We start from the raw sequence: 24067 nt of genomic DNA on the forward strand, positions 1-24067 counted from the left end.
GTATATTGTAACCGACGCATATGAATGTAGTGTATAAAATGTAAAAACATCAAGAAAAACATTTTCAAAAAACTTTACAACCCATTCAGTCTCGCTAGTGCTCCAAAAGTATGTCACACCTTCAATCAACTTGAAAGAGCCTTAACCACCCAAGAAAAATGCCTTTCCTCAAGTTAATAGTCTAAATCTATAGGTGACATTTAAGACTAGATTTACAACAGAGTAAGCACTATTTTGTGCATGATTAATGATGTAAGTGCAAACTCCGTGCAATAAGAAAAAATGATGCAAATTCAAGGAGTAACTTCTAAATGTTTCTGTCAGTGTATTGTAAGGATATAAATCTAATTTCTCCCAGATACTCAGTTAAAATAAAAGACTAGTTCAGATTTTACAGAATAACCCAAAATCATCGACTAAATGCATAACCCATTATTTCACAGGTGGATTGTCTTGACTTGAAATATAATTTTTCTTAAAAATAATATGTATTCTTAACTCCAAGCATACATATTTAAGTTGTGCATGTAAGACTATAAGACCAAGGAGCAGAAATGGGCCATTCAGCCCATCGGGTGTACTCCACCATTCAATTAGATTATGACTGATTTAATACAATAATCCTCGACTCCACTTTCCTGTCTTATCCCCATAACCCTTGATTCCCTTACTGATAAATGTTTGGATACCCTGTCTTGGTATCCTTTGGATTGCGTAAAGGTGCTATGTTTAAAGTTCATTAGGAATAGCTCCAAATAAAAATGATTGGACACATTGCTGGAGCCTAAGGTTGCCAATCCTTCTGGATTGATTGCGAATATCCTGCTGGAATTGCTTTAAATTTGTTGCAGCAGCTATACCCACACTACGGACAGAATCCACAGATAAACCTTGGGCCCGGTTCTGTAACTGCACTGTACCCCAAGCCCACCCCCCACCCCAATTTGGTCAACTGCGGAGCAAGCACTGATTAGGAGGTACTCTGGTTTGAGGGGAGTTTTTCTAGAGTTATGGGTAACAGGAAATATCAGTCAGGGAATGGGAGACTGAAGCTAACACAATTAGAGGAAAGTAGGAGAGTGAGAAAGCAGGCTCAGGGAGAGAAGGTGATTGATAGTCCGAGGATTTGGAACTCAGGCAATGAGGAGAGGGACATTGTGAAGGGTGTTATAATCAATGTTTCCTTTAAAAAAAAAAGTAAATTTTATTCCTTTCTCAGAGTTACAAAGACAATGTGCAGGGTGAACATGGCATGCCCTTAATGGGTCTCCTTGCTTACTCCAAAAATCCAATTCACATTGAATCCAATTCATGGTGCCCACAAAAGAGAGACACTTGATACAATCTGACAAGAATAGACGACAGCTGATCGCTCACAAAAGGAGTAGGCCATTTGGCCCTCCGGGCCTGCTCCATCATTCAATATGTTCATTGCTGATCCTCTATCGCAATACCACATTCCCACTTTCTCCCCATATCCCTTGATGCCATTAAAATCTAAAACAATATTATATCTTTTGTGCATCCATTCAGTGACTTGCCCTCCACAGCCTTCTGTTTTAGAGAATTCCATAACTACCCTTGTGAGTGAAGAATATTTTTCACAGCACTGTAGTTAGAACACAGAGGTTAGAACATTTGCTTCACAGCTCCAGGGTCCCAGGTTCGATTCCCGGCTTGGGTCACTGTCTGTGTGGAGTCTGCACGTTCTCCCTGTGTCTGCGTGGGTTTCCTCCGGGTGCTCCGGTTTCCTCCCACAGTCCAAAGATGTGCAGGTTAAGTGGATTGGCCATATTAAATTGCCCTTAGTGTCCAAAAAGGTTAAGTGGGGTTACAGGGATAGGGTAGACACATGGGCTTGGGTCGAGTGCTCTTTCCAAGGGCCGGTGCAGACTCGATGGGCCAAATGGCCTCCTTCTGCACTGTAAATTCTATGATTTTAAGTGGCCTACCCCACAGCCTGAGACTGACCCCTGGGTCCAGATTCTTCAACCAGGAAAAATACCCTCTCTCACGCTTGATACTTGTATTGTGCGGTCCCTTTAAGATGGTTGTGCAGCCAAACACATGCACATGTTGCCGTGTGTGCCCTGTTGCACTGGTTACAATGGTTTCCAGGTGGCTGCCCAGCTCTGGGGGACATCAGTATTTTCCAAGGAACAACGGCCGCAGCAAAATACTGAATGGGAGCGATGTGGAGAGAGATGCCGTTTTACAGAGGTATTTTTTTCAGCGTTTCTTCACCCCCACTTTTTTTGCCTTTTAGAGTAGGGAAGCATTTCCGAGCTGATTATCAGCCCGTTTTATTGACGCTCCTTCCGTGACCAACAAGCCCTGGCGTTGGACTTCAACCCGCAGCTTCTGGTCCAGCGGGAGGGACGCTGGACCACAAGACCTCCTCAGAGGCGGGTGGGGACTTGACTGTGAGTAAATGGGGGACAAGTAGATGGAAAGAGTGGAAAAACCAAGGGGACGTAGAGGAGAGGGTCTTGAACTGAACTGCCTTGGGATGCTTCACCATATGGAGGTCGGGAATAGAATACCATTCCAAATAGAATTTGATAACTGAGAAGGAGGGATTATTGGAGAGGGTTTCTCCAACGCTGTCATTTCTGCCATTTGCTGAGTTTGAGCCGTGGGAGGGGGTAGAAATGTTTGAAGAGGAGGGGGGGGGGGGGGGGGGGCTCCGTCCTGTGGGAAAGTGTCCCAAATTCTTCCCTTTTCCTCCGGCTCAGGTGAGTTTGCGGGACTGGTTTGACGTGCAGGGAGTAGGGAATGTGAGTGTTGCCAAATCTCACCGTTACTTGGCGTGATTCCAGCGACTTGGCGGCGGAATCATTTCTTCCTCTCTGCTTTTCCCCAATGCAAATTCCTGCACACTTCGTTTTCCCTTCCCTTGTTTCCCTCCTTGAGCGCTGGGGGCCTGTTTTTCGGCCCCTCTGGCGGACCACAAGCGAAGATCTCCGACTGGAGAGGAGCAGACTTTCTAAAGGTAAATGTATCATTTTGTGCCCATGTCATGTGATCCAGTCATGGAGCTGGAGCGCGGCATATCAAATGTTCGCTCCCGTTAGCTACTTGGATGTGATCCTGTTTCACCGAATTGCTCCTGGCCTCTTTTGCATTGTCCTGCAAAATGTATTAAAGGGTGGATGCAGTGTTCAGGTCTTAATGTTTGATCATTTTACAGTTTCCCATGATTTTGCATTGATTGATGGTATTATCCTTGGAATTGTTACACCTGTAATGAAACAACCCGGAATATCTTGAAAATAAATTGCCAGATGAGGATACCTCTGCAACTCGGTGAGTTTCACCGCTACAGCCACCTAACGGATGTTCCTCCGAAATGAAAATTAGACCAAGGTTGGGATTTTAAAATGAGTTCTGAAACCTTTCCGGTTTTTTCTTAATGTATCGCGGGAATAGACGGGCGGGCTAATGTGGTGATTTACACAGATACGGGCCAATATTAACCCAGTTCCCTTGTAAGGTTGACGGGTGAGAGTGGGATGTGGATGAATGGCGTTGCGGGATCATTATACTGTATCAAGATGTGACCTGCCCCGCGGGGGGTAATATTCCCTGTTATCTGGGCCGAGCTCCCTTGACAAATATTCTCTCCTGTGATGATCGAACCGGCCCTCCGCTGAAGTGCATTCCCCAGCCGACTGAACGGGCAGCATTAATGGTGGTGCCATTTATATTCTGTCCATTTTGATTCTCTGTTTTTCTGTAGACTCCATCTTGTGGATTGTGTGTGTGTGTGTGTTATACACTTGGTGCAGCAGCAGAGAGAGTGCACACCATTAGCCAAACGCCTCGTCCCTCTGGCAGCCCCTGTCTGCGAAGGAAGCTCTGCTGCAGCAGTGAAGTGGAAGCCAAACTGCGAGGCACCATTTCCGATTCGCCCAACAGAAAAAGAAACACATCTTTTTTTAAAGTTTTAAACTTCGATTTGGTCCGGGACCTCCGCATCATTTCCTTCTGCTGAGTTTTTTTTAATTTGTGGGCTTATTTTTGTTTGAACCCTGTTGACTTCTTGTTAATTGTGTTTTTTTTCCCGTATATTTCAGTTCAGGCGAAATCTGTTATTCAATAACATCTGTCCCATGAATAAAAATTTTGCAACAATGCAATAATTTGTAATGTTATCGTCGGATTCTTAATAGTATATAACAATTGCAACAACCCCCAAGCCGTGCTAATGTGTGGCAGGTAATGCACCACCCGCCGAACTGTCTGCCTGTCTAGTCATAGATCAAGAGTAATGATCTTGACTGATTAACAATGTTGTTATGCATGGGGGGGGGGGGGGGGGGGGAGACAATCTCAATATAAGAAAACGAAAAGGGATATAAAGTAAAACAAAATATGAACGTGGAGCTGGGGTCATAGATCAGAGGGTCCTGGTTGGCCTACACTTAATTGTGACTAATCGGGTGACGACTGGAAACTTTGGAAAGGGGTCTCCTGAACCAGCGTTGGCCTCCTTTTTTTAAAAAAAGAGCCGTGCATTTGATTAAACTTCACATCCTGTTTGAACGGAGAGAAACCGCAGTGGAAACATCTAACAAAGAAAAAGAATAACGTTGCATTTGACAGTTTCACGAGCTCTTCGTGTTGAACTTTAGGGTAGCAATGACACCCAAACTGTCAGTGTTCGCCAGATTTTATTCCGTGAAACTGATTGCTTCAGTCCAAACATGGTGCTGGCTCAACGCTGAAACTGGGCTCTGATCCTCTGCTTATCTGTAAAGCACCTGATGACCCCCCCGCCCCCCCCCCCACAATCAACTGGACATGGATGGATTGACAAGAACTGTCCTGTATGCTGTAAGTCTGGCTGTAATGCCCCTCAGAAATTACACCTTGTGGAATGAGGCAGAAGTGGGGTTTTAATACCACATTATGTTCATAATTACTGATTCACAAAAACGAATTCTATGTTTGTGCAATGTCAAATTTCTCAAATGTGTATTTTATTTTTTTTTAAGTTCGATATTCCAGCTTCTATTTCAACCACCTGTTTAAGTCCCAATCACTAATTTCGCTCCTGGTGAAAGTCTACTTCCTGGTTTGTTGTCAGTGAGAATACTTCGGCATGATTGGTTGCTTACCCTGCTTGATGATATCACTTGTTGGACACCACTTTGACATGGCTCTAGAGTCAGAACGACATTGAGAAAGGGGAAATGCATGCCACAGCGGACACTGTGGGCAGCTTTCTTCATTATCACTATCCAGCAACATCACTTCACTGACGATGAAATCCAGGCCATTGTGTAAGTTGTTTGTTCACTAAATTGCGTTCACTCGGGGTACAATTTTCTATAGCTGCCAGCCTGAGACCGCAGTTGTCAAATAAGTTCCAGCCTAGACGGCACATAAGAAATAGGGACAGGGGTAGGCCCTGCTAAAATCGTGGCTGCTCTGATTATGGCACAGAGGGAACCTCTTGACTATTTTCAACCCAGGATATGGCAATTGTAGTCTGTTGTCTGATTTGTATATTGAAATGGCCCTATCACCTGAAACTGGCTGGTTCTTTGGGTGCCGGGATGTGCTACCCTTTTAAAATGGCTCTTCTGCCTATTTAAAGAGGTGGTCAACAAGTGCCTATTCAAATTTGTGTCTCTTGCCACCTAGTTGACATCAACCAAAAAAATAGCTAACATCAACTCTTCCAAGGATAATATTGTGCAAAATCAAAATACTGTGAAATAAAAATGGGAAATGCTGGAAATACATGGCCGGCCAGACAGCATCTGTGCAGGGAGTAACAGAGTTGACGTTCCAGATGACCTCGGGGTCAGAAGTCCTGAAATTTTAACTCTGGTTTCTCTTGCCAGAGAATGCTGCCTGGCCTGCTGAGGATATCTTGTTTTAGAAAAAGCAGATATTAAGAAAGCAGATCACCATGCGGGATACAGCCGATAACTGCCACCATAGCTAGTGTTTTATCTTTATCGGCACTGCATTTACGTTTACTCAATGATGGTTGTATACGAAATTCAGCTTTGCATTGTAATCAACAATTTAACAATATAAGTGTTCTTTTATCATACAGCTTGACCTTCATGGCACCTTGCCATATCAGCAGCAGACACTTGTCAATTCTGGAGATGGAACCAACATTGATGACACCAGACAAAGACCCACATGTTCAAGAAAGATGTTTAATTATTTCCCATATCCTTGAAATATTATCAGAATTAGTTAGTCTAGGAGAGTGAGTATTTGGCAGAATGTCTAATGGCTACTATTATGAAACACTCTCCATTAACCCCCGAGACCAAAATGTCATGTGTTATATTCAAACTGAGGATATTAATGTTAATTTATATTTAACCTACAGCTTTGCTAGACCATTCTACTCCTCCAGCATGTCTAATGTACCATAGTATTTTATTTTCCCATTACCTTCTTGGAATGCCCGGATTTTGAAATGTTTATAGTAAAGCTGGGTTATTCTGTTTCAGTGTCTCAGTAATCTCTCCCAAGATTTTTTTAAAAAGGTGTTTTATTCCAATCTTACATAAATGGTTACAAAACATAAACAATCCTGGGAACAAACTGCCCAACACACTATAGTTTGTGCAAGTATTCCCCCTTTTTCACCTTCCCTCCCCCCGCGACGACCAACTCCTCAAACACGGCCACGGGCAGCCCCCACCTTGCCTTGAAGCCCTTTGCTGAACCCCCCCCCCCCAATTCGTATTTGATCTTTCCAGCCAAAGAAAGTCACAGAAGTCACCCAGCCAGGCCGCTAACCCCCGGTGGCATTGCTGACCGCCATTCCAAAAAAATTCTTCGCCGGGGAATCGGAGAGGCGAAGGCCACAACATCGGCCTTCCTCCCCTCATCAGCCCCGGCTTCTCTGATATCCCAAACATCACCACCAAAGGGTTCAGCCCAACCTCCTCCCCCACTATCCTTGCTAGCGCCGCAAACACTCCTGCACAAAATCTCTCCAATTTCTCGCAACCCCAGAACGTATGGCATGGGTTTCTGGTCCCTGCCCACACTTCTTGCACATGTCTGCCACCCCCTGGAAAAACCCACTCATTCTTTCCCAAGTCAAATGTACCCTATATACCACCTTGAACTGTATCAGGCTCATCCTTGCGCATGAGGAAGTCATGTTTGCCCTTCATAGCGCCTCGTTCCACACTCCCCAGTTTATCTCTCCTCACACTTTTCCTTAATCTTCACCACCTTCTCGCCTCCCTGCTCTCCCAAGCACCCATGTATGGCCCCTCTCCTTCCACGTCTGGATACAGCAATTGCTCCAACAGGACATACATTGGTAACCTGGGGAATTCTTTCCAAACTTTCCACACAAAGTCCCTTACCTGCAGGTACCTCCTCTCGGAAGCTCCAACCTCTCCTTCAGTTCCTCTATACTGGCAAACCTCTCTTCCAAATACAGATCCCTTACTCTGACCAGCCCCACTTCTCTCCACTTCTTATACATACCGTCCGTCTCCTCGGCCGGCTCAACTTCATGTTTTTCGCACTGTGGCATCAACACCGACATCCCCTCTATCCTGAAATGTCTTCTCAGCTGGTTCCAGACCTTTACTGTGGACTGTACCACGGGGCTCTGTGTGTGTTTCTTCGGCACCTGTAGCAATGCTGCCATCACCATTGCCCTCCGGCAGGACCCCCAACAGGATTCTTCCTCCATCCTGACCCACTCTGCCCCCTCTCCTTCCCACCTCTGCCTCAGCATCTCCACGTCAACCTATCAATTGCCCCTGCAATGTTTTCCTCCTCGCCAATCCCGTGGTGGGCACCCTCAAATACTCCCTACCTACTTCGACTATCTCGTTCATTATACGTCCGTACTCCGCCCTCCTTTCCCTATCCTCATGTGCCTTATCTGTCAACAGCCCCAAATCGTGCCTCCACCCCGGCCTCTGCCCCTGTCCCAATCTCTGGCGAATCTCCAGCCAGTGGGACGAATGGTTCGAAATTACTATCCCCGTGTACACCACCCCCTCCACCCCTACCAAATCCTCCCGCCTCACCACAAAAAAGTTGATTCTTGAATACACCCTCTAAACATCTTCTTAACATGGGTTCTTAAAGCGCCACCATACCCATCTTTTCCATGAACCCTCTCAGCTCCTTTGCCATTCGCATCCTACCCATTGACGTGAGGCTCGACCTTTCTACCCTTGGCTCTAGAACACAATTAAAATCGCCTCCCATGATCAACTGGTGCGTGGACAATTCCTGAATCACTGCTAGCAGCCCCCTCATAAAAACCTACATCATCCCAATTTGGTGCATTTACATTCACCAATCCCACTGGTGACCCTCCAATACCCCGCTCACCATCACTTATCTCCGTCCCTCACTCCCTTCGCGCTCACAAACCCTGTTTTCCTGCTCATCAGGATGGCCAACTTTGAGTCGACTGCCGAGTGGGATACCTGGCCCACCCATCCCTTTCTCAGCCTAATCTGGTCCTCCATGCAGATGTGCATCTCCTGCAGAAAGACAGTCTCTGCCTTTGAACACCTGAGGTGCGCAAAGACCCAAAATCTTTTCACCGGTCCATTGAGTCCTCTCGCGTCATGTTTTAAGCCTTACTGGGGACTTATGCCTCCATTTCCCTCCACTATCTGCCATCCTCCTCCTTTCGGCTTTACCCCCTCTGATTTCATCCTGTACTGGGCCCATCCAAGATGGCCCCCTTCTCTGCCTCTGACCACGCTTCTTCTCCCCCCACCCCCCGCCTCAGCCATCTCTCGCGGCCCTCTCCCCCACTTTACTTCTGTTCACCAGTGTTACCTGCCAGCGTAGCAACTCCTGCCCAAAGGCTCCTTCTAGTGACCCCCCCACCCTCACCTCATTGTTCTGTGCAGAAGGTTCCCTGCGGGCCTGCTCTTCCACCAAAAGACACATCTCAAACCACAGGTCACCTCCCCCAAAGACAAACGAAAAGAAGAAACAGCCAAAGGCAGTTGGGTGAGGGTGGGTGCGCTGGCCATCCCCTTACAAACTTTTTACCCTGCTACCCATTGTCGACCCAACAGAAAAAGGAAATACCGTTCACATAGGTGAAAAAGAACCCCCCTCTCTCCAACCACCCATTCTATCCATATATTCCATTGTTCTGGGGTGCCAGCACCTCCGTCTCCCAAAATTGGTCCGTTCTCACCCGGTTTGGCACAGTGGCTAGCACTGTTGCCTCACCGTGCCGAGGTCCCAGGTTCGATCCCAGCTCTGGGTCACTGTCCGTGTGGAGTTTGCACATTCTCCCCGTGTTTGCGTGGGTTTCGCCCCAACAACCCAAAGATGTGCAGGGTAGGTGAATTGGCCATGCTAAAATTACCCTTAATCGGGCATTCTAAATTTATAGAAAAATAAAGTTCTCCCCCAGTTTTTGCTCCTTGATAAAGTCACTGGCTGCTTCTGATGTCTCAAAATAGTATTCCCGTCCTTCATACGTCACCCATAGTATCGCCGGGTAGAGTAGCCCAAACCTGATCTGCCATCAACACAGCACCGCCTTGGCCCTGTTGAACTCAAAATGCCGTTTTATCAGTTCAGCTCCAATGTCCTGGTATAATGGAGCATTATTCCCCTCCCTTTCGCAGTTCCGCTTCTCCCTGGCCCACTGCAGGATCTCCTCTTTCTCCAGAAACTTGTGGAGTCTCACCGTTACCGCCCGTGGCAGTACCCCAGCTCTTGGCTTCTGCTTCAGAGACCTGTGGGTACTGCCCACCTCTGGAGCCTTGTCCAGCACCCCCTTAGCGAGCATTCTCGAGACGTACCTTGTGGCACTCATACCTTTCGCTCCTTCAGGCAGGCCCACCATCCGCCTTCTTGATCTGTTTGCTTGCTCCTCCACCTTTGCTTTCAGCGTCTTGCAAAGATCTACCAACAGCCCCACCTCCGCCTCCAGTGCCATCATTCTATTGATGTCTTCTGACATCACCCTCTCCATCTCTCGGATCTGTGACCCCTGCGCCTCCAGACAATTTTCAACCCTTTCCATCGAGCCCTTAAGGGGTGCCACAGCACCTTCGAGCGATCCTCCTGCAGATCCTTCCTCTGCTGTCGGAACTCTTCCTTGATGAAGGCCATCAACTGTTCCATCTGGGGCCTTCTGAGCTACACTGACCCTTCCCCCTCTGCCATCTTTCCATTAGCTGCTGCGCCAAATGGTCTCTTGCAACTCCTTGGGCCAAGTCCTTCACCCCCTGCCAAGTTTTGGTAACCAACAGACATGCCAGTGTGGGTGGGGGGGGGGGGGGGACTTTTCAGACCTCCACGCCACGCCTTTCCAAAAAAGAGCTCTTTTCTACAGCTTCAAGCAGGAGCTGCCCTGTGTGGGACCACTCGCACCATGGCTGTCGGCGGAAGTCTCCCAAGATTTTCACGTCCTCCATCTACTTTCACTCATTTGCATAGTCTCTTCTCTGATTCTCTGATTATCCCAGAAACTTGGCAGCCTATGTGTTGGGAGACTACAGCGTTGATCAGCGCCTGGGCTCTCTCCTCGCAGTAGCTGCGCTCCCTCCAAACTACAGGTATGTGACTCTCACTATGATTATCAACAGTAGCAAAATGCCCGCTGGTTGCCAAACAACAAGATGACCAATCATAAGCAGAAGCTGGAACAGCGACAAAGGCGTGGATGTCAAAACTATCCATCATAAAACAGGTCTGCCAGTGAATTATAATAAAATGATCTCCGCTCCATGTGCGGTGACAAAAAAATGAACCTAAATTTAGCAGTGTTCACCTACGATTCTCTTTACCAGTCATACAGGAGCTCAACAGGAGTTGATTTCTTTTACAGTTTTTGGGGGAGGCAGTGGTGTAGCGGTATTGTCACTGGAATAGTAATCTAGAGACCCAGAGTCATGCTCTGGGGACCTGGGTTCAAATCCCACCATGGCAGATGGTGAAATTTAAATTGAATAAAAATCTTGAATTAGAAGTCAAGTTGACCATGAAGCGATTGTCATAAAAACCCATCTGGTTCATAGAATGATAGAAATTAGAGCACAGGAAGATGCCATTTAGCAACTAGTGTTGGTGCTCTCTTCTGTAACCCCATTCCCCCAGATCTTTCTACATTCCTTGTGTACCCAGTCCCTCCAAAATGATTTTAGACTGTACCACGATAGCCACACACGTGAGGCTGTATCTCACGGTCTAAAGACTCCACTCCAAAGGCCCTTCCACCTCGTTAGCTTTTCCCCAATGAGAACCCATTTCAACCCCTGGTTCCCCATCAACCAGCCCACCAATGGAAACAGTCTTTCACTATTTGCCCGCAGTAAGGTTTCCAGGATTCACTTACCCCTCTACTGGCTACTCCTCTCTTGATACCACTTCCTTCCACCCACCAAGTTGAGGAATTGCGGGAAATGCTGCCCCTCATGTCCACCCTATTGTTGGGTCCCCATCTCTCCCGCTGACCCCCAGTTCCGCTGTCTCCCTTGACAAAATAACCCCTCCCCATTTCAGAAAGGCGCCACGATTCCGGGACCCCGTCCGGATGGCACTTCACTCAGCTACAGTTCTTTGCGGATCAGTGGAGTGGGCGCAGTGGTGCCTGGAAATTAATATCAATGATCTCCCGGCCAGTATAAGGCTGCACCTGGTGGAGCGATCCGGATTCCGAGAAGTTCCCGGTCCACCTGGTGGATGGGGGGGGGTTCCTCGATACATTGCAGAAGCTCCAGTGCCATCACTCTATTGATGTCTTCTGACATCACCCTCTCCATCTGTAGGAATAGGCATTTCTCGGTCCCAGTGCTAACAGAATTCAGATGGCTAATCTGATTCAATATTTACACTCCAGTCTTAATATCATTCAATTTTACGATTAAATGCATCCTTAATCAGATTAACTCGGGACATAACAGTCAAACACAGTAAACAACAATCTTCAGTAATTAGGTTATCTTTTTTCATTGGGAGTGAAATAAATGTACATGGTTCAAAATTAGAAACCTTTTTTATGTGACTACCTTTGACCATTCAACTGGAATGTTTCTGTTGGCTATTGTCTGATAATTTCAGAGTTAACATTTCACATTTTCTCACCCATATGCAGGAATGATTTATGATCAATTAAAAATAATGCTGCATTTCTTTCTCACTTCTAATTGCTTGAGGCAGACCTGAGCAAACAAGAAACACAAAATTAAATAAATTGCTTTGTGTCCTGCTACAAATTCCTTAATGGTGTGCAATGAATATACAATGAACCTGTGGGCTAGTATATAGCAATTGTTTAACCAAAATGTCTTCCAGATAATGTTTCTGTTGTGGTAAATGAAAAAAATTTACAATAATAATATACTGAATAAATGTATTCAAGACCAAAACTTGTCACTAAAAACTTTTCACGACACCAATCTACTTGAGCACACTTCATCGCTTCAATATTTTTGTGCAACAACCCACATTCTTTTCAGAAACTTTTGAGACCTGAAATATTTCTGCTGTAGTAACTCTTTTGTTCCTGGTAATAATAGAATTGATGAATGGGAAAAGGCGAAAACTCCTCATAATATTAAGCAGCACAGTTTTGACGCTTCTCTCGTCCTCACAGGGTGCCGAGGATGGAGGAGTGGCTATTTTTTCAGTCACAGAGAGGCGTTTATGGGCATCATCGAAGAAACCAGCTGTAGAAACATTATAGAATTCTTAATAGGACTGTTTAGCGAGACCCCATCAGTGGGAGAACTTGATTGTTTTTTGTTACAAAATTATGTCTTTTTCAGTCGGTCCCATGGAGCCTTGTAACTAAGTTCACTGGTAATGGAATTTATCATATTGTGAATTTCTCTTTTCAGCTCGGCAAACATTATGGTGTATGAACCTATCTGGCTGAATTGAGCACTGTCTGACATATTGCTTGATGGTAAAATACGTGCTTAACTTGGGGTGAAATATGTAAATATGCAAGAGAAAGGATAGTACATTTTGTCTGGAAGATTCCCTCTCCTCAACAAAGGTTTCTTTGATTGCACCAAATCAAAATTATGACACTTCATTGGGTCTCTGATAATAAGCAGATTAATTTAAACAATTTAATTAGATAATAACAGTAATTGGAAATCCATTAGCAAGCTGGGTCTGTCACTGTTGTGCAAATAGTTTGTTCAGTAAGTGAACTTTCACTTATCTTTGGCCATGTCGGTGCTATTTTTGCTTGTATAAATATCCATTTTGTGGTAATTCAAATTCGCTCAGAACACATGGATTTAATTCGCACTAATATTTATAGTAGTTGTCCTGTTGGCTGACTACAATTATGCAAGTGATAACTTAATGGATATTGTCCGTAGAATACATACCCCAAGGAAACACTTGCATCCCTCCAAATATTAGAATTATGTTTATATAGTATTTCAGTTGGTGCATTGCACAATAGTCACTTGATACATAAAATTGAAGGTATTTCACAAACTAAAATTATGTTCAGCTGTAAACATTAACATGTGGTTTCTGCATCTCCATTTCGCCTACTGGAGAGAGTGGGTTCTTTTGTGAAAAGAAAACTATTTTTTCACATTAAAGTCCTGGTTTTCGCCTGTGGAGCTTACTTATCACATCAAACAGTATGGACCTGCATTCTCTACTAAGCCTATCAAACTCAAAAGGAAATCCTTAGCACCCTCAATGTAATACTTATTTCTCTATTTGTCGTTAATTAAATATGATCATTTCAGCAAGAAGGACTGTGAAGACTCAAAACAAAATATGGTATTTGTTTAATGCTGCATTTTTAAGAAGTATTTATTTTTCCCCGAAATATACTTTGTTCATCAAAGTTGTAAAGATGCATTATATAACTGTTCAAGTCTGACATTTTATAAAGTTCAATATAGTTCAATTTCTTTCAATACAGTGCATGAGGTGCCTCACTACATTTACCAATACAGGTTATCATTTCAATGTGCATATAAATTTCATTTAATGTCAAACATCCAGCATTTCTGAAAGACCAAGGAGAGTCTTTCATTGAGCTGATGGTCCTCCAAAAGCAGTTGATGTTTGGCTCTATGTAAACAGCCAGTGGAAAACTGAACCCTTGGTTGCAGAGCTGCTCAGAATGAGCTTCGACAAAAAACACTGCATCTCTTTCAAGACTTGCTTTGCAAAGGTGCATTCCAGAATGGGGTGGGTGATGGCCTTCACCCCCATTGTAGTTGCCTCAAAGACAGCGTGCAGAGGCAGTGAGTTTCCAGGCGTGCAGGAAAGATCTGACGGGGAGGGCACTTTTCACCGTCAGCCAGGTGATGTCTTGGTACTTGTTTGGAAGTTTCGGGGATGATTTTGAGAGCCTGCTCGGGAACCATCCAACAGGATCAACCATCTGTTCCTGCAGAGCCTGGAGGAAGTTAAGTGCTCTTCACTACACACAGAGCAACACCAGAGTGTTGCACATGATGACTGGAGTTCTTAGCTGCAATGTCGCTCCCACATGCTCAGTTTCTGTTTCACCCTGGCTCCTTCCAGTTTTTGGCACACACCTTGATGCCAGCATTTTAGGATTATAGAAAAGTGTATACGGATGATGTTCAGTATGGCAAGTCTCTGGTATTGCGGTTGGAGCTTATTTATCGGTAGATCTATCTGCAGTGACATTGAGCATCTTTCAAGTAACTGCAAGATTACGTATCTGATGCTGGCAGTTTGGAAACAAGCCAATCTTCTGTAGGAAAGTGAATCATTCAATACCTGAACCAGACAGGTCCACAATGTTCTTGGGCATTTTTGGTTGAAGTTAGGCACCCAAAATTGTTTCCAATACCCCAGATGGGAAGAGGGTGAGGCTGCAAATTTGTCAGTGTTCTAATCCCTTGATGAAATTCCTGGTGTGTAGGGTCAGAAGGTGGTTTATAAAGTGTTTCCTGGCTGCGGACATTTGTATTCAAAATCTGCTGACTTCTCTGTTAGCAAGACAGAGGATACAAATAATCAAGGGGATTTGAGAAAAAGCTTTTTTACCCAGAAGTGGCAGGAATCTGGAAATTTGAAACGGTGGTAGTTGCGGGAAAACTCGCAACATTTAAGAAGCATTTAGATGAGCACTTGAAACACCATAGCATACAAGGCTACAGACCAAGTGCTGGAAAATGGGATTAGATAATTGCTTTATGACAGGCGCAGACACAATGAGTCAAAGTGACTTTTTGTGCTGTGAACATAGGACATAAGAGTTAGGAGTAGAAGTAGGCAATTCAACCCTTCTAGCCCGCTCAATCAGATCATGGTTGATCTCTTCCTGGTCTCAAAGCCACCTCCCTACCTGTTCCCCATAACTCTTTAACCCTCTCTCCCTCTTGAAACCATTTAATGATTCAGATTCCACCACACTATGGGGCAGCAAGTTCCACAAATTCACCATCCTCTACGAGAAGTAGTGCCTCCTCATCTCAGTTTTAAATTTACCACCTCTCAACCTATATCTGTGACCTCTTGTTCTAGATTGCCCCACGAGAGGAAACATTTGGTCTTTGTTTACTTTATCAATCCCTTTTAGTATTTTATGCACCTCAATAAGATCCCCTCTCGTTCTTTTAAACTCCAGCGAGTATAAGCCCAAACTGTTTAATCTCTCCTCGTATGTCAACCCTGGAATCAATCTGGTGAACCGCCTCTGAACTGCTTCCAATGTCACCACATCCTCCCTCAAATACGGAGACCAAAACTGAACACAATACCCCAGACTCTATGGCAAAGCTTTGGTCTGAGAGACTATCCACAGTAGACCTTGAACTTACAACATTAGTTTTATAAACTTTTTGGGCCTCAATTTCAGATTTCTCAAGGAGAGAACTTAACATCTAAAAATGAAAAATACAATAATAAATTATCGGCATAGATTTAAAAAGTGAAAATCTTGTTTGACCAACCTTATTGAATTTTTTGAGGTGCTAACAGCGAGAGTCGACACTGGTAATGTCGTCGATATAATTTCTCATGATTTTCAAAATGCCGATTATAAGATACCCGAAATAGACTCATTAATAAGACCAGAAAATGAGGAGTCAGGGGGAAAGTGGCAAAATGGCCAGCCAGCTGGCTTCAGACAGAAAGAAGAGCAGGAATAAAGTGAAATTATTTAGAGTGATGAAAGGTAAAAAATAACCATGGGAGCTCATTGGGAGCAGATGTATTGTTTTAAATTCATATTTTTGGGTTGTACCTGCTGCATTAGGACAACAAATTCCAAACATTCGCAACAATTTGTGCTCTGGGAGAAAACAGTGCTGATTGGTTGGTAAGTGACTCTGTCTGGTCAAAGCATTGTGACGGAGAAAGCAACAGGGAACTAAAGACTCCTTAGGTGTTGGGTAATTCAGAAAAACTGAAGGCTTGACCCAGTTCCTCTATATTGATGTACAACACGTCTAGCAAGTGTAAATGAGCCACAATATGAGTTTGACCGAGTATCTAAATTGGTTGTTAGTGTAGCTATTAATGCATTCCGGATTGTGCAGCAAATGCTGTCCAATCATTGAATCACAAGTTGACATTTTGATTTGAGTTTGCAAGTGCAGGCTGCTTGAGGTTGCACTTTGCCTATTATGAACATAGAAAAAATAGGAGCAGGAGAAAACCATTCGGCCCTTCAAGCCCACTCCACCATTCATTATGATCATGGCTGATCATCCAGCACTAGTCACGCTTTCCCCCATATCCTTTAATCCCCTTCACCCTAAGTGCTGTATCAAACTGCTTCTTGAAACCATACAATGTTTTGGACTCAACTACTTCCTGTGGTAACGAATTCCACAGGCTCACCAATCTCTGGGTGAAGAAGTTTCTCCTAATTTTTGTCCTAAATGGTCTATCCTGTATCCTTAGACTGTGACCCCTGGTTCTGGACGCACCCACCATTGGGTGCATCTTTCCTGTCCAGTCCTGTTAGAATATTATAGATTTCTGAGAGATCCTACCTCATTCTTCTAAACTCCAGCGAATAAAGTCCTAATCGATTCAATCTTTCCTCGTACGTCAGGCCTGCCATTCCAGGAATCTGTCTGGTAAACCTTCGCTGCACTCCCTCTATAGCTAGAACATCCTTCCTCAGATAAGGAGACCACAAACTGCACACAATATTCCAGATGTGGCCTCACCAAGGTCCTGTATAATTGTAGCAAGCGATCCTTGCTCCTGTACTGGAATCCTTTTCCAATGAAGGCCAGCATACAATTTGCCTTCTTTACTGCCTGCTGCACCTGCATACTTACCTTCAGTGACTGGTGTACGAGGGCACCCAGATCTCGTTGCATGTTCTCCCCTCCTAATTTATGGCCATTCAAATAATACTATGCCGCCTTGTATTTGCTACCAAAGTGGATAACCTCGCATTTATCCAAATTATACTGCAACTGCCATTCATTTGCACACTCACTCAACTTGCCCAAATCATACTGAAGGATCTCTGCATCCTCCTCACAGTTCACCCTCCCACTGAACTTGGTGTCATCTGCAAATTTGGAGATATGACATTTTGTTTCCTCATCTAAATCATTAATATATATTATGAATAGCTCGGGTCTGAGCACTGATCCCTGAGGTACCCCACTAGTCACTGCTTGCAATTTGAAAAAGACCCATTAATTCCTACTTTTTGTTTCCTGTCTGCCAACCCATTTTCTATCCATCTCAATACATTACCCCCAATCCCAAGCGCTTTAATTTTACAATCTAACCTTTAATGTGGGACTTTATCAAAAGCCTTCTGAAAGTCTAAATATATCACTTCCACTGGCTCCCGTTCATCTATTCAATTTTACTAATTACATTCTTAAAGAATTCTAGTAGATTTTTCAAGCATGATTTCTCCTTCATAAATCCATGCTGAATCTGTCCGATCCTGCCACTGTTTTCTAAGTGCTCTGCTATAAAATCTTTGACAACAGATTCTAGAATTTTCCCCACTACTAACCGCAGGATTACTGGTCTACGATTCCCAGTTTTCTGTCTACCTCCCTTTTTAAACAGTGGAGTTACATTAGCCACCCTCCAATCTGCAGGAACTGTTCTGCTGTCTATAGAATCCTGGAAGATGACCACCAACACATCCATTATTTCTAGAGCCACCTCCTTCAGTATCCTGGGATGTAAATGATCAGGCCTTGGGGATTTATCAGCCTTCAATGCCATCAATTTTCCCAACACCATTTCTCTACTGATATTGATCATCTTCAGTTCCTCCCTTTCACTAAATGCTGCACTCTCCAACATTTCTGGTATCTTATTTGTGTCCATATTTATGAAGACAGATCCAAAGTATGTATTTAGATGCTCAGTCATTTATTTGTCCCTCTTATACATATGTGTTTTGTACTCTATTTTCCCCTTCTTAATCAATCCCATTGTCCTTTGCTGAATTCTTAACAGCTCCCAATCCTCAGACATGTTGTTTTTCTTGGCCAATTTGTATGCTACTTCATGGATTGAAAACTATCCCCAATTTGCCTCGTAAACCATGATTGGCCACCTTTCCCATTTTACTTTTGTGCCAGACAGGAATAAAAAATTGTTGCAGTTCCACCATGCACTCTTATGAATGTTTGCCATTGCCTATCCACTGTCACCCCTTTAAGTAACATTTCCCAATCGATCATAGCCAACCCATGTCTCATTTCATCGTAGTTTCCTTTGTGAAGATTCAGAACCCTAGTATCAGAATCAACTACTTCACTCTCCATCTTGATGAAAAATTCTATCGTATTATGGTCGCTCATCCCCAAGGGGTTTCGCACAATTTGATTGCCAATGATTCCATTCTCATTGCCCAATGTAGGATGGCCTGTTCTCCAGTTGGCTCCTCAACACATTGATCCAGAAAACCATCCTGCATACACTCTGGGAATTCCTCCTCTATGGTATTGTGGCTAAGTTGATTTTGCCAATCTATACGCAGATTAAAATCACTCATCACAGTTGTTCCTTTCTCACATGTGACTCTAATTTCCGTTAATTCTATTCCCAACAATATCGTTGGGAGTCTATATATGACGCCCACATGTTTTGCAGCTCTACCCATACAGATTCCGCATTGTTGGTGTTAATATCCTCCCTCACTATTGTGTTAAATTCCTCCTTGACCAGCAATGCAACCCCATCGCCTTTTCCTTTTTGTCTGTCTTTCCTGAATACCGAATACCCCTGGAAATTAAGTTCCGATCCCTGGTCATCCTGTAGCCATGTCTCCGCAATCTCAACTATATCTTATTATACGTTCATGTCTATTTACAGGATTAGTTCATCCACTTTATTGTGAATGCCCCGTGCATTAGGCCACAAAATTTTTAAGCTTGTCTCTTTAACATTATTAGTCATAGAATCATATAATTTACAGTGCAGAAGGAGGCCATTTGGCCCATCGAGTCTGCACCTACCCTTGGAAAGAGCAGCCCACCCAAGCCCACACCTCCACCCTATCCTCTTCTCCCCCCCAACCCAGTAAACCCACCTAACCTTTTTTGGACACTAAGGACAATTTAGCATGGCCAATCCACCTAGCCTGCACATCTTTGGGCTGTGAGAGGAAACCGGAGCACCCGGAGGGAACCCACGCAAGCACAAGAGGAACGTGCAGACTCCGCTCAGACAGTGACCCAAGCCGGGAATCGAACCCGAGACCCTGGAGCTGTGAAGCAATTGTGCTAACAATTGTGCTACCGTGCTGCCAATATTTTTCATTGTGGCCCTGTTTGATTCTGGCTCTTGGTTTATCTGCCTATCACTTTTCTTATTCATCTTTCTGTCTTTTGTGTTTGCCTTAATTTCCTCCTCCTCTGACTCCTTGCATAGGTTCTCAACAACCAAAGGAACATGTTGTTTGATCCATACAGCTTACATACCTGTCATTGCATGGGCACTGAAATTCATAACAACATTGCTCAATTGCGTTGCAACTTTTTGGACTTATTGCAGCATCCTGATAGTACCACTGTGTCGTCACTGCATAGCAGCGGTGTGAAACGGCTCCCCATTGCTCAATGGCAACACTTTGGCCAATCAGGGTTGACTTCCCAACTAATCAACAACTTTTTCTCCAAACTGTTGTGGTCATTTGAAATTTAGCAATCTTGCATTAGTCTTGATGAGTCAAGACGAAAAGTTTTGGCAACATGTCTCTCATTTCAGTAATGTCATATTCACCGCCTTTTGGAGTAGACAAAAAGATTGTGGTGAGAAGGATACATAATCTCTTGTTTATGATGCCCTGGTCACTGGGTAATGGTCGGTTCCATGGAGTGTTTTCACTCTTGGGATATGAATTGCAAGGGTTTGGTTGATGCAAGACATGCTCTGGCTATGAAAATTACATGTTTGTCATGACCCCACAAGTTAAAAGTAATTGAAGAAAACCTGAACTATGACTAAACTAAGTTAAGATGTTTCCATTAATTGATTAGAAAAAATGAACTTTGGAACTGTACTTCAATCTGAGACAAAGGATTTCAGATGTGGCCCTTTTAAAAAGGCAAGAAGTCCCAAGCAGAAGAAAACAGGTGTGTAAGGTACAGTTAAATAAGATGGTTGTAGAAAAACTATGATGAGTTTTACTAACTTGAAAAATTAAGAAAAATGATGGGAGAATGGGAGCTCACTGGAGCAGAGGCATTGTTTTAAATTTATGTTTTGGGGTTTGTATCTGTAGGTTATAATTCTTAAATGGCATTTAAAATATCAATATTGTTCTGATTTAATGTTTGTTTCTGTGTCATATTGATCAAGGTTTTTTTAAAAAGTTGCATTAAATCTCTGCACACGGTTGTCTCCGTAACCATCGGAGTTAGCTTTTAGTTTGTGGGTGATTGAAAAGGAATTAATTGGTGGATGGGATACATTTTGCCACCTGTACACATCGAATAATGGAGAAAAGCACGAATATAGCTCATAATTTCCACTCTCCGGGGGTCTCACCAAGGGATACCCCAGAAGATGCGTTGTTTCTCCCTGGAAATCTCCACACAAGACTTCCACGGAATTGCCCGGGAAGTTTAAACTTCTGATGTCTTGGAAACTTTGCGATACTCCGATTTAAATTGCAGACATTGGGGCGCGATTCTCCGCAAATACGGCGAGTCGTAAAGGCTGCCGTGAAACTGGCCGTGTTTCACGGCAGCCTCCGTGCCCCCTCCCAGGACCCGATTCTCCCCCCTGGGCGGGGCTAGCAAGTCCGTGCGCCAAGCGTCATGCCAGCTCCCAGGACCCGATTCTCCCCCCCCCCCCGGGCGGGGCTCGCTAAGTCCGTGCGCCAAGCGTCATGCCAGCTGACGTGCACGATGACGTCAGCCGCGCATGTGCGGGTTGGACGGCTCTAACCCGCGCATGCGCGGATGACGTCATCACGCAGACGCGTCAAACCTGTGCATGCGCGGGCCGTCATGCCACTCAGCTGCCCCGCTGACTGATCCTGCAGGGCGGTGGAAGAACAAATAGTGCGCGGGTATCAGACCCGCTGCCCGCGATCGGTCCCCACTGATCGCAGGCCCATGCCACCCTTGGCACAGCCGTGGTGCGGCCATGCCAATCGGTGCCATGGTTGTCCGGGACGGCACTTTGTGGCCGTTTTCACGAACAGTGAGAGCAGGTGTGATTGCGTTCGTGAAAATGGCCGTAAAGGCCTGGGAACTCGGCCCATCGGCCTGGGGAGAATCGCTGTTCGCCGTAAAAAAGGGCGAGCAGCGATTCGTGTCATGGGGCGGCCGTGGGTGGGGGGGGGGGGGGGGGGGGGGGGGGGGGGAGAATAGCGGGAGGGCGTGAAAAATGTCGGGAAGGCCCTCCCGCTATTCTCCGACCCATCGTGGGCAGCGGAGAATCGCGCCCTGGATGTTTCCAACTGCTTTCGAGGAATAGTTACCCAGGAAAAGCTAGAAGAATTAAAACCACGACTAACTCCTGGGTAATAATAGTACTGAAGCTTCACCAACCTCCCCCCCCCCCCCCCCCCCCCCCCACCCTGATTATCCCCCACAACTCCATCTACTCCGCACACCACTAACTATGCGCCAGATCCAGCGACTACCACCCCCACTGCCAACTACCTCCACCCCTCTGACTACCCTCCCAATCCCCCCTGACTGTCCCCGCCCTCCTGCTCCCCGCTAATCCTCTGATCACTCCCAAAGGCCCACTGACCACCCAAACCCGCCCATGGACCATGACCTCCCCACTTCGGTGACCAACTTAAATTCTCCCTGGCTTCTCAAAGTGACCTTTAAATTTATCTGTTTTATGGCAGCTAATGCAGTAAAACAAAGGGGGGGGGGGGCATGGCATCCTCTCTGCTGACTTTGCTACACTTCACAGAAGGCCTCGGGAATCCAATACATGGTCTATTTCTCACTCCACCCAAGTTAGACAAGGAAGGTACAGTTTATGATTAAGGTAGGAAACAAAAAACAAGAGTAGCAATTCTACTTTGAGCACTCCTCAGAAGTTCTAGCTCTATACTTTTCTGGATGGATACCTATTTTTTATGAGATTATATAAAAAAAACTGAACAGAACAAGGATAGGATAGTTTTAAAAAGTATGTACTTACCGTTGTTAATTTTCTTTATCAATTTAAATAATCAACATAATCCGGGGATGATCATATTTTAAAATGTGCAAAGTGTACAGCAATTATGCCTAGAATGTGAAGTTAATCACAAATGCCACATATTAATACAGCACCTTTTATGTAATGAAATGTCCAAAAGCATGTCACGGAGCATTATATAGCAAAGTGTGACATCAAACCATATAAGGCGTTATTAGGTAGGATGGCCAAAGTTTTGGTCCAAAGGGTAGATTTTAAAAAGTGTCTTAAAGGAGAAAAGCAGCGAGGTGGTGAAGTGTAGGGAGGGAATTCCGGAGTTTGGCGCGTAGGCAACTGAAAGCACAGCCGCTAATGATGGAACAGTTATAACTGGGAATGCACAAAGGGCCAGAACTTGAGGACTGTAGATATTTTGGAGGGTTGTAGAGATTACAGGGATGCAGAGGAGCAAGGACATGGAGGAATTTGAAACCAAGGTGAGAATTTTAAAATCAAAATGTTGCTTGACTGGGAGCCATTATGGGTCATCGAGCACAGGGGAGATGAATGAATGGGGCTTGCTGTGAGTTAAGATACAGGCAGTGGGGTTTTGATTGACCTCCGGTTTACTGAGAGTAGAACATAGGAATTAGGAGCGGCAGTAGACAATTCAGTCCTTCGTGCCTGCTCCGCCATTCAATCAGATCTTCACTGAACTCTTCCTGGTCTCAAATCCACCTTCCTGTCTGTTCCCAATATACCTTTAACCCATTTTTGTTATCAGAATTATATCTATCTCCTTCATGGAGCCATTTAATGATTCAGACTCCACCGCACTATGGGGTAGCAAGTTCCACAACTTCACCACCCTCTGCGAGAAGTAGTTCCTCCTCATCTCAGTTTTCAATCTACCACCTCTCAACCTATATCTGTGACCTTTCGTTCTAGATTGCCCCCACAAAGGGGAACATTTGGTCTGTATTTACTTTATCAATCCCTCTTAGTATTTTGCATACCTCGATCAGATCCCCTCTCATTCCTCTAAACTCTAGCGAGTATAAGCCCAAACTGTTCAATCTCTCCTCATACATCAACCCTTTCATCCCCGAAATCAATCTGATGAACCTCCTCTGAACTGCTTCAAATGCCACTACATCCTTCCTCTAAGGACACCAAAACAGGACACAATACTCCAAATGTGGTCCCACCATTCCCTGTACCATTGCAACAACACTTCTCTACTTTTATACTCCAGTTATTTTGCAACAAATGCTACAAATCCCATTTTTAATGGCAGGCTGTACCTGCATACCAACTTTCTGTGATTCATGAGCAAAGACACCCAAATCTCTGCCCAGACGCATTTTGAACCTGCTTTTCATTCCGATAATTTGCCTTTCTATTTTTTCGGTCTAAATGGATAGGCTCACACTTATCCACATTAAACTGTGGGAATGTGGGAGACTAGCCGGAACTGTGTTGAAATTGACACACCTAGAGTAACAAAGGTGTGGATGAGCATTTCAGCTGA

At 44.7% G+C, this 24067-nt stretch overlaps 1 long non-coding RNA gene across 4 annotated transcripts; it reads left to right on the forward strand.

The window, feature by feature from the left end:
* Positions 1 to 2047: 2047 nt before the first annotated feature.
* Positions 2048 to 12385, forward strand: LOC119965233. 4 transcript variants are annotated; one of them, XR_005460471.1, is made up of 4 exons: positions 2048 to 2220; positions 3191 to 3366; positions 4998 to 5285; positions 6071 to 12385. It is a non-coding gene; the product is annotated as an uncharacterized LOC119965233 (long non-coding RNA). The 4 variants fall into 4 exon arrangements; XR_005460472.1 differs by lacking the exon at positions 2048 to 2220 and adding an exon at positions 2244 to 2423; XR_005460469.1 differs by lacking the exon at positions 2048 to 2220 and adding an exon at positions 2694 to 2992.
* Positions 12386 to 24067: the final 11682 nt, after the last annotated feature.

Source organism: Scyliorhinus canicula, chromosome 4 (genome assembly GCF_902713615.1).
Source record: "Scyliorhinus canicula chromosome 4, sScyCan1.1, whole genome shotgun sequence".
NCBI lineage: Eukaryota > Metazoa > Chordata > Chondrichthyes > Carcharhiniformes > Scyliorhinidae > Scyliorhinus > Scyliorhinus canicula.